Below are 16,140 nucleotides of genomic sequence, written 5' to 3' on the forward strand. Positions count from 1 at the left end.
ATGGCAGTATACTGATAATTTTAAATTGGCACTTTTGGTTTTACAAATATAGGAACTTCAGAAGCATAACTTAACATATATTGGGGTTAGAGATCCTTAAGAGCAGTCAAGAATTGGATTTAATATCTCATCGAACAAAAATCACTGCTTAATTAAGAGCCTAGCAATATTCTGCACTATATTGACATTGCAGTGCACTTCACATAGTCATGTCCCGTTGATATCAAATTTTCACTATTATTTTTGCTATTATTGTCACTTTTCTTGCTTGCTGTGGAGATGCTTGTTCATGCTCGTCAAATCTAGTTAATGGATGTTAATGAGCTCATTCAAGAATACAAGTGGAAAGATAGGAAGAGAAGGTAAGAAGAAAGGGAAAATAAACATGGAACTGAAAGCTGAAAGCTGAAAGAAAGGAGGTATAAATAACCAGAGTCTGGTTTTCCTCATGTTACACATTTTTTCAGTCAATGGTGAAAAAAACGCGATGAAGCAATCTTTCCTCTCCTTTCAAAAATAGACTTCACTTAAATCTTCCTCTACTTACTCCAGTCACACAACTACAGCACAGATGGATGTGCAAGCACTCTTATGAGTATCACAGGTCCCTTGAACTCCGAACTACAAAAGAGACTCCTTGGTCCCTGAGTGTAGGACCAGGTTTTATGAATTCAGTAGCACAAGTGTTCGTGTGCCTGCAGACTCCTCAGTGAGGCTGGAGCAATCCACAGCCCCCACCTTTCCTCTGTGTGTTCTATCTTCTGCGAGATAATGGCCTATGTAGGTATCTCTTACACCTTTGGATTGTCAAACATAAATCAGTTGGCCAAAACTACTAAATGCAAAGTCAAAGAAATTTAAATATTGACTCGAGTTGCAAAATTGAGATTTTGAATACCCCTAAATTTAGATGTGCAGGGTCAAGAGTTTAGGTTCGCTCCATCACACAAATGGAAGCCAGCTGAAAAATGTGCTTACCTGTTAACTTCAAGAATCATTAGTGTGAATTGACAAGGTTTTACTACATATAGATAAGATTAATGGAACCTTTCAGGTTGCACAAAAAACTCAAAGGTTTGGAAGTAAGCAAAGCGGATGAACATTTGTATGTTGAAGGCACTGGGATCTGATTCAGTCTCACTTACTTCAGTTTTCCACATAGATAATTTCACTGATGTCACTGGAATTACTTGTCTTTTACACTGGTGTCATGCCAAAGGAGATTCAAGATATGTGTCTGCAAGGAAAGGAACTTGCAAAAGAGAAAATGCAATGAGAAAAATACACATAAATCAGCCTTTGCAGCACGAAGTTAACCACCATCAACAGGATTTGGCACCAAGGAGATGGTGCAAGTTTGTTGAAGAAGCCATGAATAAAAGGTCAGCTCTGCTGTGAATGGTGGTGGGCACCAGATGTGGAAATGGGAGCTGTAAGGAAGCAGCAGTCCACTTCAGGATCCATCAATCAATTCAGGAACCACCAAACAAGTCTGGCTTCAAAGTTCAGTTGTTTTTCAACCAATTAGGGGCATCTTGCAAAGCAGAACCTAAACCTATATTGATAAATCCTTGTAAGAAGGATCATTTAACAATGCATGTTCCAGCACGGCTTGATGCATGTTTAAAAAACAAAGTATCATATACACTATAAATGACCACATAAAACTGAATCAGACTGGAAATGTTTGGATTTTTGGGTAGAAACAAAGTTTCCACAATAGCGTGTATTTTCTTTATTTGCATTTTCAATCACTTCTGTTTGTTTTTCAAAACAGCAGTATTATATAGAAAGTACTTGCTTTGAGCTAACATTCCTGCCCAGTAGCAGCTTCTGTGAAATCAGAATTTTAGATTAATATGTTGTTGACTAAATTCTTATTCTAAACTGTTTTAAAAGGAAATTTTGTTAAACTGTCTACTAAAATATGCCTGGTAAATCACTGTAGCTCCACTATTTATCCATGCAGCATGAGAGATGGATCACAATTCAAGTTAGCCAACCCCAGTTTCTGCTATTGCTAGTAGCAATAGTAGCTGTGTACGCATGGATGTAATTTGGTCATACATATCCACAGACTACTGTGTGCAAAGGCACAGATTCATACTTCATAACTAGTATTCAAGATTTTAATACTAAATGGGACCTTCAATTTCATCATTTTATAATTAACTGAAAAATACTAAAATTGTTTAGTAAGGGATGTGAATTTGAAGAAGTTGCTTCATGTCCTACTTAAATGATAATCTTCTTTGAGAAGAAAGATAGTAACGATGACTCACTCAAAGACTGATGTATATTTCACAAAGACTTCAAAACTTCTCTAGGAAGACATTATTGCGGGGGCCTTCAAAAACAGCAACAATTGTACTGGAATTTAGGATGCTGCTCAGATAGCTGCAACTCTCTCTTACAGGCTGAACATGCCAACAAGCAGAGATGCATTTTAAAGGTGGAAATGGGATCAGGACCTGGCCTGCTGGATTAGATGGTACTTTAGCATCTGACATTTCCTTTTATCTTTTAAATTACTGAAGTTTGGGGCTTTTTTTTTTTTTTCTTAATAAAATTACTCATCCGAGCTTAAGAATGCACAGTGAAAGGGAAGAAATTACACTGATGTTATTCAGGGCATATTTCCTACCTTAACAGAATTTTCTTGAAGAATTCAAAAGTAAAAGACAGTGAAAATCTTAAGAAATGAGATTTCTAATTTGAAGTCTTTATTTTATTGTTAGGCATAATTACAGTGCCCTTATTTATGTAAGAGACAGACAATACAAAGCATGATTTTTTAAGGAATCCCTTTCATTTGGCTACCTGAAACTTGAAATCATCTATGGTCTGCTGAAAAATAGATTACCTACAGCCACTTTTTGAGTACATCCTTTTCCTAGCAACACACAAAAGAATGCCTGAATAATCCCTTCCAGTATTTTAAGGACAGCTTGCAAAATAAGTCAACAGAGCAGTGTCAGTTCTATACCAGTTGAAAATCTGGCCAGACAACTGTAATGAGTGGAAACCTTAAAGGCACAGAAAGCCTTCCTTGTCAGGATTCAGATCCGTGTAATCCACAAGTGCTATCTGCCTCTGAAGCACTGGTAATGGACTATAGATCCTGACCCCATAGGAATATGTCACATTAGAGAGTGTCTATTGAAATCAATAACATGTATCCAATTTATGATTTTTTTTTCCCCCAACAGTTCTTAAGGCTACCATGTGTATGCCATTAATCTAACAATTTAAACATATTTTAGATATTTTCATTACGAGGTCCCTCCTGTTAATACTAGTTATTAAAATTAAATGTACATTGAGGCATTGAGGGGGGAAAAAAAGAAACGAATACTTCTAAAAAGGAGGCTTTATTTTTGGCAATAAATATTTAGAGCCCCCCCTCTTCCTCCCTCCCAAAGACTCAGGTTGATTCATCTCTCATCCAAATTTAAAATGCACAGAGAGGCTGCAACAAGCCCACAGAAGATTGATATGCATTGCACTCCACATATGGCTTAGCTCTTTATTCCAAAGTCTGGCATGATGATGTTGGGTTTTGTGATATTATTATTTCGATATATAATAAACAGGGTCTGATATAAAAACAGTGCAGTACAAGTCCCCTTTAAAAAAAAATACAAATTGTTACTATAGCGCTTTGAGAGAAAGGGAGAGAGATTCACAATGCAGGCTCAGAACTTGGCAACCTGTAAAAGTGCCCAGTCGAAAATTACTAACAGCTGGAGATGACAGTTGTTTTAACAGCTGAGCTGACAGGATTAATTTAAATGCACTGAAATCAAAAGTAGATAACACCTGTTTAGTCTTCCAGGGCCATTCGACAAGGTAGGCCAAAGGAAAAAGGCAGAGCCAGGACTGTCCGTGGGAGCACGTCTACACGTACGTGTGTATGTACATGTGTGCCCGTCCCGTGCCCCGCAGAGGCCGGAGGCTGCCGGACACTGGGGACTCGCTTCCTGAGGGCGCCGCATGCGGGGAGCATGGGGGCTTGCACCCCATGGCGGCAGGCTGACTCCTCCACCCGGCACATCTGCTTCCCATTGTGCCCTTCTTCTCCTTCTCTTATCCAAGGTCTCTGACCCGAACCCAGAAATGGATAAAGATCACTGGATGTTAAAGCTGCAGTCCCTCACTCTAGCGGCCCTGCTATCCTCCCGGGTTAATTAATGCGTTTGCTCTGAGCTCCTCGTCGCTAGCGCTCCCACACACTCCCTCCAAACCAAAAACAAAGCAAAAAATTCTTGCCATGCCAAAGCTCGTAACTCTCATGTCCATAAAATAAACAAACAACTTTTCTACAAGGCAAGTAGGGAAAAGCCCAGGGCGCACCAGAAGGCATTTATGTGGCAGGGAAGGAGGGGATGCGGGCTGGAGGACCAGGCACAGCCCTTGTCATCAGACACCAGCACCTTCCTGGCTATGAAGCAGGAAGTTTGTCAAGGAGAACCGTCTCCTCTAGGAATGGAGAATCTCAGAGGAGGTATGGATGCCGAGCCTTTCCCTAGGAGTGTACCCAGCTGCCGAGCCAGCTGCACAACTACCAGCCCACTTCTGTGGCTCCTCCACCAGCAGAAATCCCGTAGAGAAGGAAGGGAGTCCTGCTGATGGGGAAGCCCCTGAACCCAGGCTGGAGGCCTCCAGACTAAACCTGCAATCTGCTTTCTGGTTTAGGCAGACAAATGGGACTGAGTTGTTAGAGACACGTACTTCCAACCAGCTTGTTTCCCCTGACTTACGTCTAGCCCTTTCTGGTGAGCAGGAGTGTCAGGCTGCATCTCTGAAACGGTGATCAAATTTGACCACTGTGAAGAAGTACACAGTTGCTGTTATCAGACATGATTAAAAACACAGAACTTGGACACAGAGAATGAAGGTCATGTGGAAAGTCTGTCAAAAAAAAAAAAATTGTATCTTCTGACCCTCTGCTCCTGTGCTTGTAGCCACAAGACCTGTATTTCCTCCTTGGATTCCTCCAGGGATGAAAAAACAGACTTATAGTCAGTATTATGGTGATACTTGATACAACAGCTCTTCCTGCTTGTTCCACATGCCCTCGGTAGTAAGAAGGTGAACTGCAGAGCTCAGGTGCTCACTCACTGGCTCACAGTAAGCCTATCCTCTAGGCTGCCACAGCAATATCAAAGCCTGGCTGGCACCTTCAGTTTTCGTAGTTGAAAACAGAAAAAAGTGTTCAGTAAGAATGCTTCAGAAAATGTTTGATTCATTGATATCAAAAGCCAGGAAAATCACAGATATTCTCAGATACAGCATTAACCCTTGCCAGAAAGAAAAACATGAAGAAAACCATCCGTGGCAGCTTTCCCCTCAACGAAGTGTGCTCAGACAGTATTCCCCTGCAGCCTCCAGGCACTGGAGCTCCCACATCCCCTCCTTCCCCAAACAGCACGGTGCTCCATATAGGCTAACGCACCGTGCCAAGAGAAACAGAACAATTCTGAAATACATTGCATCTATACTTACTCATTTCAGAATCTCAAGTCCTCTTTTAGAAGTTATTGTCCAGACAAAATGGTTTAGCTTGGCAAGTGTAAATATTAATGGTGATTCTGCCAGGAGAAAGAAGATCCGACACACCTCACAGGGGTAGGCCTTATATGTAACAAACTTAGGTAAGCCTGCAGTCAGCACTGATTTGCCTAGATAAGCTCATGCTTGGGTCTAAAATTGTCTTCATTTTCTTTCACAAGAAAATGCCAAAACACTTCAAAACCTAAGTCACATGAACTTCTCTCCTTAGGGTACATGTTGGATACTAAATTAATTTTAATGAAGCTGTGGAATGCCTTGTGATGGACTTTACCTGAGTTTTACTACTGTATCCTAGCCTATACATAGAAGGATTTGCTGTACCACCAACGTGCAGTGCCCTGTTGCCTGTTTTGCCAGCTTTGTATCCACGGCAGGAGAGCTATACTAGAAGGGCACCTACAACAGTTTGTACCTACTGCTAGGTAGCAGAGCAAAGAACCTAAGTCTAACAAAATATAAAATGTTCTTACCTGCTCAAGCATTGAACTTCTTCAACAAATGAACCCAGAGATTCTCAATAAATTGCTGAAATATTGGGCTAATACCAAAGGGCATTTTCCCTGTTATTTTTCACGTCCATGAACCTCTGCATCTCTGGACACTGGCCAAGTCTGGAAACAGAACTGCCAAGTAACATGCGAGAGGCTGTTCTCCTGACAATTCCAATTTGGCTGGTGGTTGGAAGCAGCAGAAATCCCCCAAGAAAACCATCACTAATGATAGCTCGCTGTCGAATATGCAGACACAAGAACCTTACTGTTTACCACAAAAGATATAAAAATAAAAAAAAATAAATCACACAACAGGAAACATCTCAAAGGTGGAAAAATGAAATAAAATTGAGAGAATGTATATTTGAAAAATAAAGAAACCCTCTACTCTCAAACAAACACCAAATAAGGTGGTAGCAGTAATAGGAGTTGTAGTGGTAATATTAATAATGATGGTGATGTCAGGAAGGTATGATCACCTTTGTTTTCATTCATACTTCATTCTTGTAAAATTTATAAAATCTATCTGCATTTCTAAATCATTCAATTCCATTAATATTTACAGAAAAAGTATTCTTGCCTTTTTAGGGGGTTTTCAAAGTTTTCAGTCTACTGGGCATGCAATGATAATTGCTGTTCTGTTCTGCTTAATGATAGAGTCCTTTCCCTGTACAAAATAAGAAGCAGTTTCTTCCCCGCTTTTTATTTCTTTACACAACTCAGAGGCTCAAAAAAGATAATTACAAACAATGCCTGAAGAATGGTTCAGTTAATGTTAATTTATACAATAAACTAATTACTACCAAATGGTAAAAAATCACATGTGGAAGTTCCTGTCTCCCACGCACACAACTAAACCAGCAGCCATCTGTCTCAGCCTAGGAGCTCTCAGTGACAATCGAGGAAAGCAAGGCAAAGGATGGATCCAGATACACTAGCTGCTTCTTCTGACAGAAAATCATGGCATTTAAACACCAGGTTCTGTATGGTGATCTTTGCAGTAGCATTTTTTCCCTTTCATTTATAAAACAAACAAAAAAATACTGGCATCTATAACTACCTTTCTATCTAAATTTTATCTCAATCACAATAATTTAAGATGAGGTCTAAAATACATCTGTCTATCAGCTTTCATTCTTCCTTCTGGCAATTTCTGTACAATGCTCTTTATAACATCCTTAATGTACTGTCTATCAGTAAGCATGAGGTGAGACAGTCTTTGAATTTGCTTACAGTATGATAGACATCATGACAGAAAAATGTGCTCTTTTTGTTTCAACATTTTTTTTCACCACCTGAGAATGCAATTTTCTCCAAAACCTTGAAAAATCAAAGCCAGTACAATTGTTAAATACCTTTATGGGATGCTCATTAAAAACTGACGGGGGAAACTAGCTGGGGACAAATCTTGAAGCATTTGTTCAGTTTAAAGTCTCATTGAATTCAGTGTGAGTGTTACTTTATTGAGGACTTCAATACCAGATCCTTTACATGAATAAGGACCTTGGCATTTTGACTGTTAATTATTCTCTGATTAGCTTGCATCTAGTGAAACAAACTAAACACAATATTATCCTCTAAGCTCTGTACAAGAAATCTCAACTCCAATATTCTCCTCTGCTTGTGAGATCAGAACTCCAACAGTCATCAAAGAAAGTGCTGCACATGAATAGGAGCAAAATATCAGAGTTTAGATTCACAATATAAATTTCCAAGGAGAATTTCTTTTGCTAACAATAAAAACTTATAAATCTTTCTGTGTTTGAATATAAGGCAAAGTTCTCGTACCACAGAACAGCCTCTATGTATCTTATTTAGACCAATGGTCAGTCCCTGCTTATGTTCATGTGAATCCCACACCAATGCCAAAGTACAACCTTATGACTTTATTAGAAAGAAATAAGGCAGGATAAGGTAAACATTGAAGATCTTTTAGTAAAGATTAAATGTCTATGGATTTGTGTTTCTGAATATTTATCTTTTCACAAACAACGAACATGTTTCGGACGTCTTGAAACGACCATAAAGGAGGAACAAGCGTCACAGCAGTTTAAAACGACCTTGTATTCTCACATTCATGAAGTAATGTGGTCATTATTTCTACATGGCAAGAACAGTTTTGACAGTTTAAATGAAGTAAACAAGAAGAGATCACAAGACAATCTACATAACCAAACAGTAATGCCTAATTCTTCTCCATTTATAGACATTCGCAGAAAAAAATTTACAGGGGAATGATTCTTGCATACCACCAGGAACATAAAATTTTACACAACAATATGTACTCACAAGTACTCCTTCAAGTGAAGGACGATGAAGCAATTTTCCTGTTGCTCAGTCCTATTTCACCCAATCTTTCTTCAACCATTACATTATATCATCAAGAGCTGTTTTCTGTGAATGGAAACCTAGAAACCTTTGTAAGGATTTCAATTTATTTCATAATGTTTTCACTTTTATTTTAGTGCACATTATCACAGATCAGTTACAGTTTGTTTTCATTCCTCTGTTACAGTGGGAAAAAAAAATCACAATCCCAGTATATCGAGAACTGGACTTTGCTGTAACAAGCAAACTATTAGAGTTCTCAACAAGGATTACGTGTGTGAAATGAACCACCAACAGCTGTATCTATCGGTGAGTGAGATGAGGAGAAAAAGGAAGGGTCTTTCACTTCAGTGCATGTTGTGAAAAAAAAAAAAAAAAAAAAAAACACAACACAAAAACCCCCACCAGTATCTGTAGGGATGCTTTGGACATCGTGCAGTCCTTGGTCAATGACTGACATCAGGCCTCTTCCTTCCTCTTTCACCCCAAGTAGCCTCAAGCAGCTCTCACAGCCAAAAGTCTGCCTCTAATTTTAGTTCCTACTCCTGGCACATGTTGTGTCCTAGATCACTGAAAGCCTTGAATTAATACACTAAGACCCAGTATTAAGCTAAAGAACTGACAGCTATATGGAATGGATTCAGCCTGTGAGGAAGGCTACCTGGGATTGCCTAAACAATCCTAATGTCCTCTTCTAGCAGGAACAAGATGGGAAGGGAAGGGAAGGGAAGGGAAGGGAAGGGAAGGGAAGGGAAGGGAAGGGAAGGGAAGGGAAGGGAAGGGAAGGGAAGGGAAGGGAAGGGAAGGGAAGGGAAGGGAAGGGAAGGGAAGGGAAGGGAAGGGAAGGGAAGGGAAGGGAAGGGAAGGGAAGGGAAGGGAAGGGAAGGGAAGGGAAGGGAAGGGAAGGGAAGGGAAGGGAAGGGAAGGGAAGGGAAGGGAAGGGAAGGGAAGGGAAGGGAAGGGAAGGGAAGGGAAGGGAAGGGATCAAACAAACAAATCCCCACTAGTATTTCCACTATCCCAAGATTAATCAGATTTCAAGTGTGAATTCTAAGGAAGAGATAAGGCCTGAAGACTACCACACATCTTAAACATCCCTTAAAGAGTTATACTGAAAAGCTTAAAAAAAATGCATGCCTGCTTCCCCCTTTCTTTTTCCCACACTGGTGCCTGTTTAAGCAAATGCAGAAGACATCTTCATTCTTCTCCTCTTACTGCTTTTTCACTTGTATTTATGTCTCCTAAAAAAGCCGAAGCAGATGAGTTAAAAATGGCCATATACTGCAACTCATTTGATCCTGATAATACTTAGGACTATGGTGACTGGTAGGTTTAGTCTGTTTTCTGGCAAACCTTTATAATGCCCCATATAAGCAGATCAATTGTCACCAGAGGTATGTGAGAAACCAAGAATGAAATGGGACTGGCAACTGAACTCTCTCTTGAGCACTTTAATGGCAGTTTACTCCATGCTATATTTAAGGCATAAGGCCAGGACCACACCAACATCCAACAAAAAGAGTTTACATTAGAAAAACTGGGAACATTTTGCAGTCTGACAATGTAAGGAAGCGCCTCTAATTTTGTCGTCTTTTTGTCTTCTGTAGGCCCCAATAATTTAAAATGTGTAACACTGTGCATTGTTTCCCTTTTCAGTAACCAATCTAACAACAAAATACTGGTAAAAAATGATAATGTAATAACATGACCAGCATCTCAAAAGAGCTACATTGTTTTTCACCAGAAAGAACAGGTTATAACCTAATACACCACATCATGTGTGTTATTCATCTGAAAATTTTATGGTTAGCTACAAAATGACTCCCAATGATGTTTTCTTAGTTCCTCTGAATTCAGATAGGATTGACTTGGCCAAACTTGTAATAGGAGAATGAATTTTGCCTGGATGTACATCCCATACCCCAAAGCTTCACAGGAGCTGTGAATCAATTAGATGACACAGCAAGAGGAAATGCATAAAAAAGACTTAAAATAATCTTCAGTGAAATGTCTCCATATTTAGTTAAACAGCATTGCTGATTAAGGCTGTACATGAGCTCAGTGTGGAATCCAGAATTGTTGCAGCTGAAAATCATTAGCAAAAGACTGCTGTCCTCTAGTTTCATCTTCATATATTAATTTCACACAGAAGGAAAAGAAACTATTTGGAAATACATTGCTTTATTTAAGTCTAGTGTATAGACATCTCAGCAAAAATACATTAACTCGCTTTACACTTTGCAACAAGACAGTGATCTTATAGGATTTGCGTGAATACACAGTAATGACTAGAGCTGAAACAGTTTTTCTGCTTAGTTGTTGACTTCTTTTTTCCTCTTGTTTTTTTTTTTTTGTTTTTTTCCTCATGCCTGACTCTGTGGGAGATAAGATGCTCAGTTACTGAAATGGGATATGTGTTGTGGGCAAAACAGGAAAAAAAAAAAAGATTTAGCAAAAAAAGATCAAGGATGCATATAATACTGAGAGGCTTTTTCTTCTTCTGTGTAATCTTTGTCTCTAGACTATCTATTTACCATGAGATTGCGTGGCCTAATCTACAGCACAAAACTAATGCAGCATTCCAAACTATGCTGCAAAAACAGGACACTTGGATAACCACTTCCAAGTTGGGAGAGACATTTTCCTTTCTGATAAACTACTTGGACTCCAATAGTAGTAACTTCAGGGCTATATAAACCTTTAGCTGTGATCATTATTCTTGCAAAGAAATAACTTTTTTTTTTTTGAGGTGGAAAGGAAATTTCCCCTTGTGCGTGTGGGCTGGACATTTGCAATTACGCTTCCTAGATATTTATAAAAGATTTGTGTGTAATGACCAAGTAGCATGTCCTGCACACAACCAATTGCCTATGATTACAGGCATGGTTTAAAACACTGCTGAATTTCAGATCTTCTAGATGTCAGCTCCTGTGCTTCTATTAACGTTTTCAGAGATTCAATAATTTAGTTAACCATGGCTAATAAGCTCAAATCAACAACTGAGGTTCATGTCCTTCCCTGTGTCTTGCAGTGTATATATATGTGTGCTGAACTGCTATTTCTACTGAACAGTGAGAATCTGGCTTTCCCTGTCTGTGGCTCTCCTTCCTCAGTCTGTGTAAGCTAGTACATACCTCCAAAAGGCAAGGCTGGGTGCTAATTCATCATGCACTATATTACTTAGATTCAAATATATTACCATCTAAGAAATGTAAGTTTCTAGCAATTAATGACTGCACAGACTTCGTTGTTGTTACCTTTCATCAGGTCTCTGTTTCTGGAAACTGGCAAGATCCCTGCCTGTTTAAGGATACAAGACCAATTCACGCTGGGTTCTTTACAACTCCTATATTCGGTCAAATGTTTCCTTCTTCAAGCTTTGGCTGTATTCAGCAGGATTTGTGAACTTACATTTGAGAGCAGAATTTGGACCACCATGTTCTGAGGTGTCTTTTAACACTCCTGCACTCAGAAGTAAATCAAGGTGAGATTCCTCTCAAGAACAATGAGCCTAAAATACAAACCATAAAGCTTGCAACGGGGAGACCATGAATTCAACTGCAGTCATGTGGCTCTCTCTTCCTGTCTCTGCCTCACGTCGGTAAAAAGGAGAAAAGGGCAGCAGGCTCGTTAAGTCGCAGGATGTGGCCCGCATGGACTCAAGCTGAAGAGGAATCCAGCAAGAGTGACACAAGGTGCGCGCCTTCCCTCCTGCCCAAACATCCGGGCTGAGACATGCAGGGGTACATCTAATTCCCATTCTGTTTGCTTTGAAATTAATCATTTTCCTGAAAGTTGAATGCTTCCCCCTACACGCACCAATTCTTTCTTGCACAAAGTTGGGAACAACCTTTCCCATGTGCGCGGTGCCGCAACCCCATGCTGCCACCCGTCCATCAGGGCCCCTTTTTTCCTGGGGAGGGTGCGTGAAGAGGAGGGGGGGAAGAAGAAAGCGGGAGGACTTCTGCATCAATCAAAAATGTTTGGGGTGGGAAGCTGGGGGCGAAAAAGGGAGCAAGAGATAGAGATAGATTAGAGGGTAACAAAACCAGAGAGGAAGATAAACAGAGCCAAAAAGAAAAATGTCCTTTGTTCAGTTAAATGGCTCTCTGCTCCCAAGCCCTCGGCATGACTAATGCCACACTGTGGTGTGTAAACCTCTTGGGCACATAACACAAACAAAGCATAACTCGGCCTGAACAAACAAAGGCCCAAGCAACAGTGATTGAATTCATCTTAAAACAACAAATCAATTCTTCCCTATTAATGCCCTAAATACCAGCGTAGGAGCACTGTCCTGTTGTAATAAACAGCCATGTGTTCAATTACCGTCTGTTTTCCCAACTACTGCTCTCTTCAGTAATTACACCATGCAATGCATTCTACATTGACATTATATTAATGTGCTGGGAGGAGAGATCTTAAATATGAATTAAATCAAGGCTAAACATTTCAGAGTCGCACAAGTGCTAACAGGGCATTCTTAAGTAGAAAGCACAGACTGAATTTTTTTGTTCCTTTCCTTTTCACCTTCATCCCCTGACTAAACAAATAAATAAAATGCGAGCTTGAAAGGACTCTGTTGCCCCAAAGAGTGCCACAGTAAACCTTTCATAAGCTCTCTAAACGTCCACTTCACCTGTACAAGATCAGCACTCAGTAAGTAGTGTTTCACAAGTCTCAACTTACGTCACATCAGCGTAGAAAAATCCTTCAACAATAGACAGGTGGCAACAAAGCAATGCAAGAAAAACAAAAGCAGAAAACTTTCTGTGCTGAGACAAATGCAGAAGAATAAAAGTTTCAGAAAAGGTTTCTTACCCTTTTGCAGACCTGTCAAACAACTTCTATCGACTACAGAATAGCACACAGCAAACAGACCAAACAAAAGATACGATGAAAGACGTATTTACTTGTACAGGGCTCCTTCCCCCCACCTCAACCTTTCTTTCCATTTCATCTACACCCACACTGCACAGTTTGCATTGTGTTGTTAAATAACCAATAGCAACCTAGATGAAACAGTGGAAGGGTTTCTATGATGCTGTCAAGCACCAGACAGATGCTTGGCAGTGTCAATATGGTTCTTTACATTTGGGTTGTGCCAAGACTTGAAACAAAAAATAAAATAGGAATAACAATAATACTTTAAAAAAAAGAGAAAGATGGCAATGAGTTAGTGCACAGACGTGCAATAAATTTTTAAATCAATGGAGTATCATCCTACCTGCTGGGTTTTACTTCAACAATTTGAACTGTTTTGGAAATAGATAAATAAAGGGTTGCTTTTTGCTTGTGTACTGGATTGCAAGAGTTTTAATTGAAAGCAAAATCAAATTCTGGGGGGTGTAATGACTGCAGATTTCTAGGCCCTCTGGAATATACCCATAGGTTCCCGCTGTAAAGGCATGCCAAGTTATGTCTAGCATATGAAGTATGACAAACTTCCAAAATCTGTTTCAAAGTAAAATGCCTTAGGTGCTGCAAAACTTTTCTGACTGAGGCTTCAGAAGACAGAAATTTGCACATTTGGAGGAAATCAAATTTTGAAAGCCTTTCTGACTAAAATATTGCAGTTTATCCTCAAAACCATAATGTATAACATTCAGATACATATATGTTTTTATAACAACTGCTCATTTGTCCTCCTCAGGTCATTAGATACAAAAGCATCCCCAAACCCTTCCAGGTTTTGAAAGTCATTTTCATTTAGTTGGTGGTTTTTTGTTTTTTTTTTCTTCTTATTTTTTTCATTTCAGCTGCCAAACCAAGTCAGGGGAAAAGCTGTTTCCACCTGACCCAAAATGTTTTATTTAGTCCTAATTGAAATGTTTTCATTTCTCTTTCAGATTAATCATCTTAAACATTTAATAACAAAAAATACCATTTCCAATGAAACATTTTGTCTAAAAATGTTGACCGTTCCAAATTTTCTACAGTTTTTGGCTAAAATTAACTTGTTGAATTGCTAAATGGTATCAGCCCTTCATTACTATATAACAGGTTTTAGGGTTTTTTTCCCTCCAACTCTCCTTTAGTCTGAATGCTTTCTGAGTTTATGCATTACAGTAAAGAAATCACACACATACAGCATGTTTTCTCCTGAGGCAATACAGAAGCCACAATACAATGAAACTGTAGGAGAAGAAATGATTATGAATGGAGTTCTGTCTTCCCAGTACAGCTTATTTACAGTGTGGGAGATGTATATATTCCTGCAAAAGTGGCAACACTCAAACCACCTTAAAAATGCCGATATTAAACAGACACATAACTAATAAGAGTAACCAAGGGCTTCAAACTTCAGAGTGTTTTTACAAGGCTACTTCATTAGCAAAACAAGCAAGTGGGAGTTGCTGCAGATGTTGCTCCTTGCCATACTAGAGGCTTTCCCTTGCTTCTGGTAAACAGAAGATGCAAGACAGCCTTGTGAATAGCTGATGGCACAGACTGAGATCTGAAGCTAAGTAGCCCGTATGACAGGTCATCTTAATCAACTTCAAAAAGCCAATCCACATGCTCGTCCCAGCTCCTAGCCTCTCCCTCCCTGATCGGTCTCTCACTCATTTGGCCATATTTTCCCCTTCCCCCTCCACTCTCTTGTCACAAATTGCGCTATTAAGAAAGCACACAGGGAGCCCTTCAGGTCTCCATCCTCTGGGCGCAGGTGGTGGGGAGAACTTTGAAGTGAGCTCTCCACTACCTCTAGTGCTGGCCGTGCCTCCTCCATGAGCAGCTCTTATTAAAAAAAAAGACCAAGTATCCACTAGAACAAAACCAAGCAGGCCTATTTAATTAGGGCAAGCGCTCAAGATCCACTTCTTCATGTTAAACCACACAGTCTCACAAGCCTGGGAGGTCTGATTAATTTTAATATGCACGGTCATGACAAACGCCTCGGGGGTAAGAGAGAGAAAAAAAAATCCTACAAACCCCGCTAGCTCAACAAATAGGTTTCTGCTAAATGCTGTGCATGTTGCCCAGATTAAGATGTTACTATTCAGCAAGGGCTTGAACCCTTAATATGAGGGACAAGAGGCCTGAGAAACAGGTGGCTCACTCTTCACTCTTAAATAAATGACATCCCCAAAACCTGTGGCACAGAAGCGTGCAGAAAGAGTTGGCACAATCCCTCATGTATATTTGTATATTACCCATCTGGGTCAGAGGTTTCTCCAGCAGCGATCCATGGGTTGAAATGAAGCTCAGAAAGTTAATGGCTTTTCCAGAATTAAAAAAAAAATATAATAAAATAAATCAGAGAGGAAAAAAAAAAGGCAGACTGCAGGCTGATCTAATTGGAATACACTGGGTGCAACAGGTAAATCAAAATGAAAAGTGGTAGCAAGCTTTGAAAACACCCACTGAAATGAATGATGACTATTGAAGAGTCTGCCTATCTGGGGGAGTTAGGCGCAGACAGGAGCCCAAATCATTATTTTGGTTTTGGTGAACCACTTATATGCTGCAATATAAAATTTGGGAAGTGAGAGAGCAAGCATTTAGCTTTGGCTACTTCCTGTCCAATGTTATGGATTGAATGCACCCTGAAAGGAAATTTTAATTATGAAGACCCATCGGAGAAGACTTTCATTCTAAAACAGGAACGGGGAGAGGGACATCTTCACTCCAAAAGCACAGGTTTCCTGCATCTTGCTTGACTATAATGCTTTCTTCTATATTTAAGATGCTGTATCAGCATCTCAGATGCCTTTATCAAAAGAGAAAAGAAAAATCTGAAAGCTAC

At 39.7% G+C, this 16,140-nt stretch overlaps 1 protein-coding gene across 18 annotated transcripts in view; it reads right to left on the reverse strand.

Annotated features, from left to right (window-relative positions):
• Positions 1-16,140, reverse strand: part of SOX5 (SRY-box transcription factor 5) — a 569,059-nt gene that overhangs the window by 202,418 nt on the left and 350,501 nt on the right. The window lies entirely within an intron of this gene.

Source organism: Anser anser (genome assembly GCF_964211835.1).
Source record: "Anser anser genome assembly, chromosome: 1".
Lineage (NCBI taxonomy): Eukaryota > Metazoa > Chordata > Aves > Anseriformes > Anatidae > Anser > Anser anser.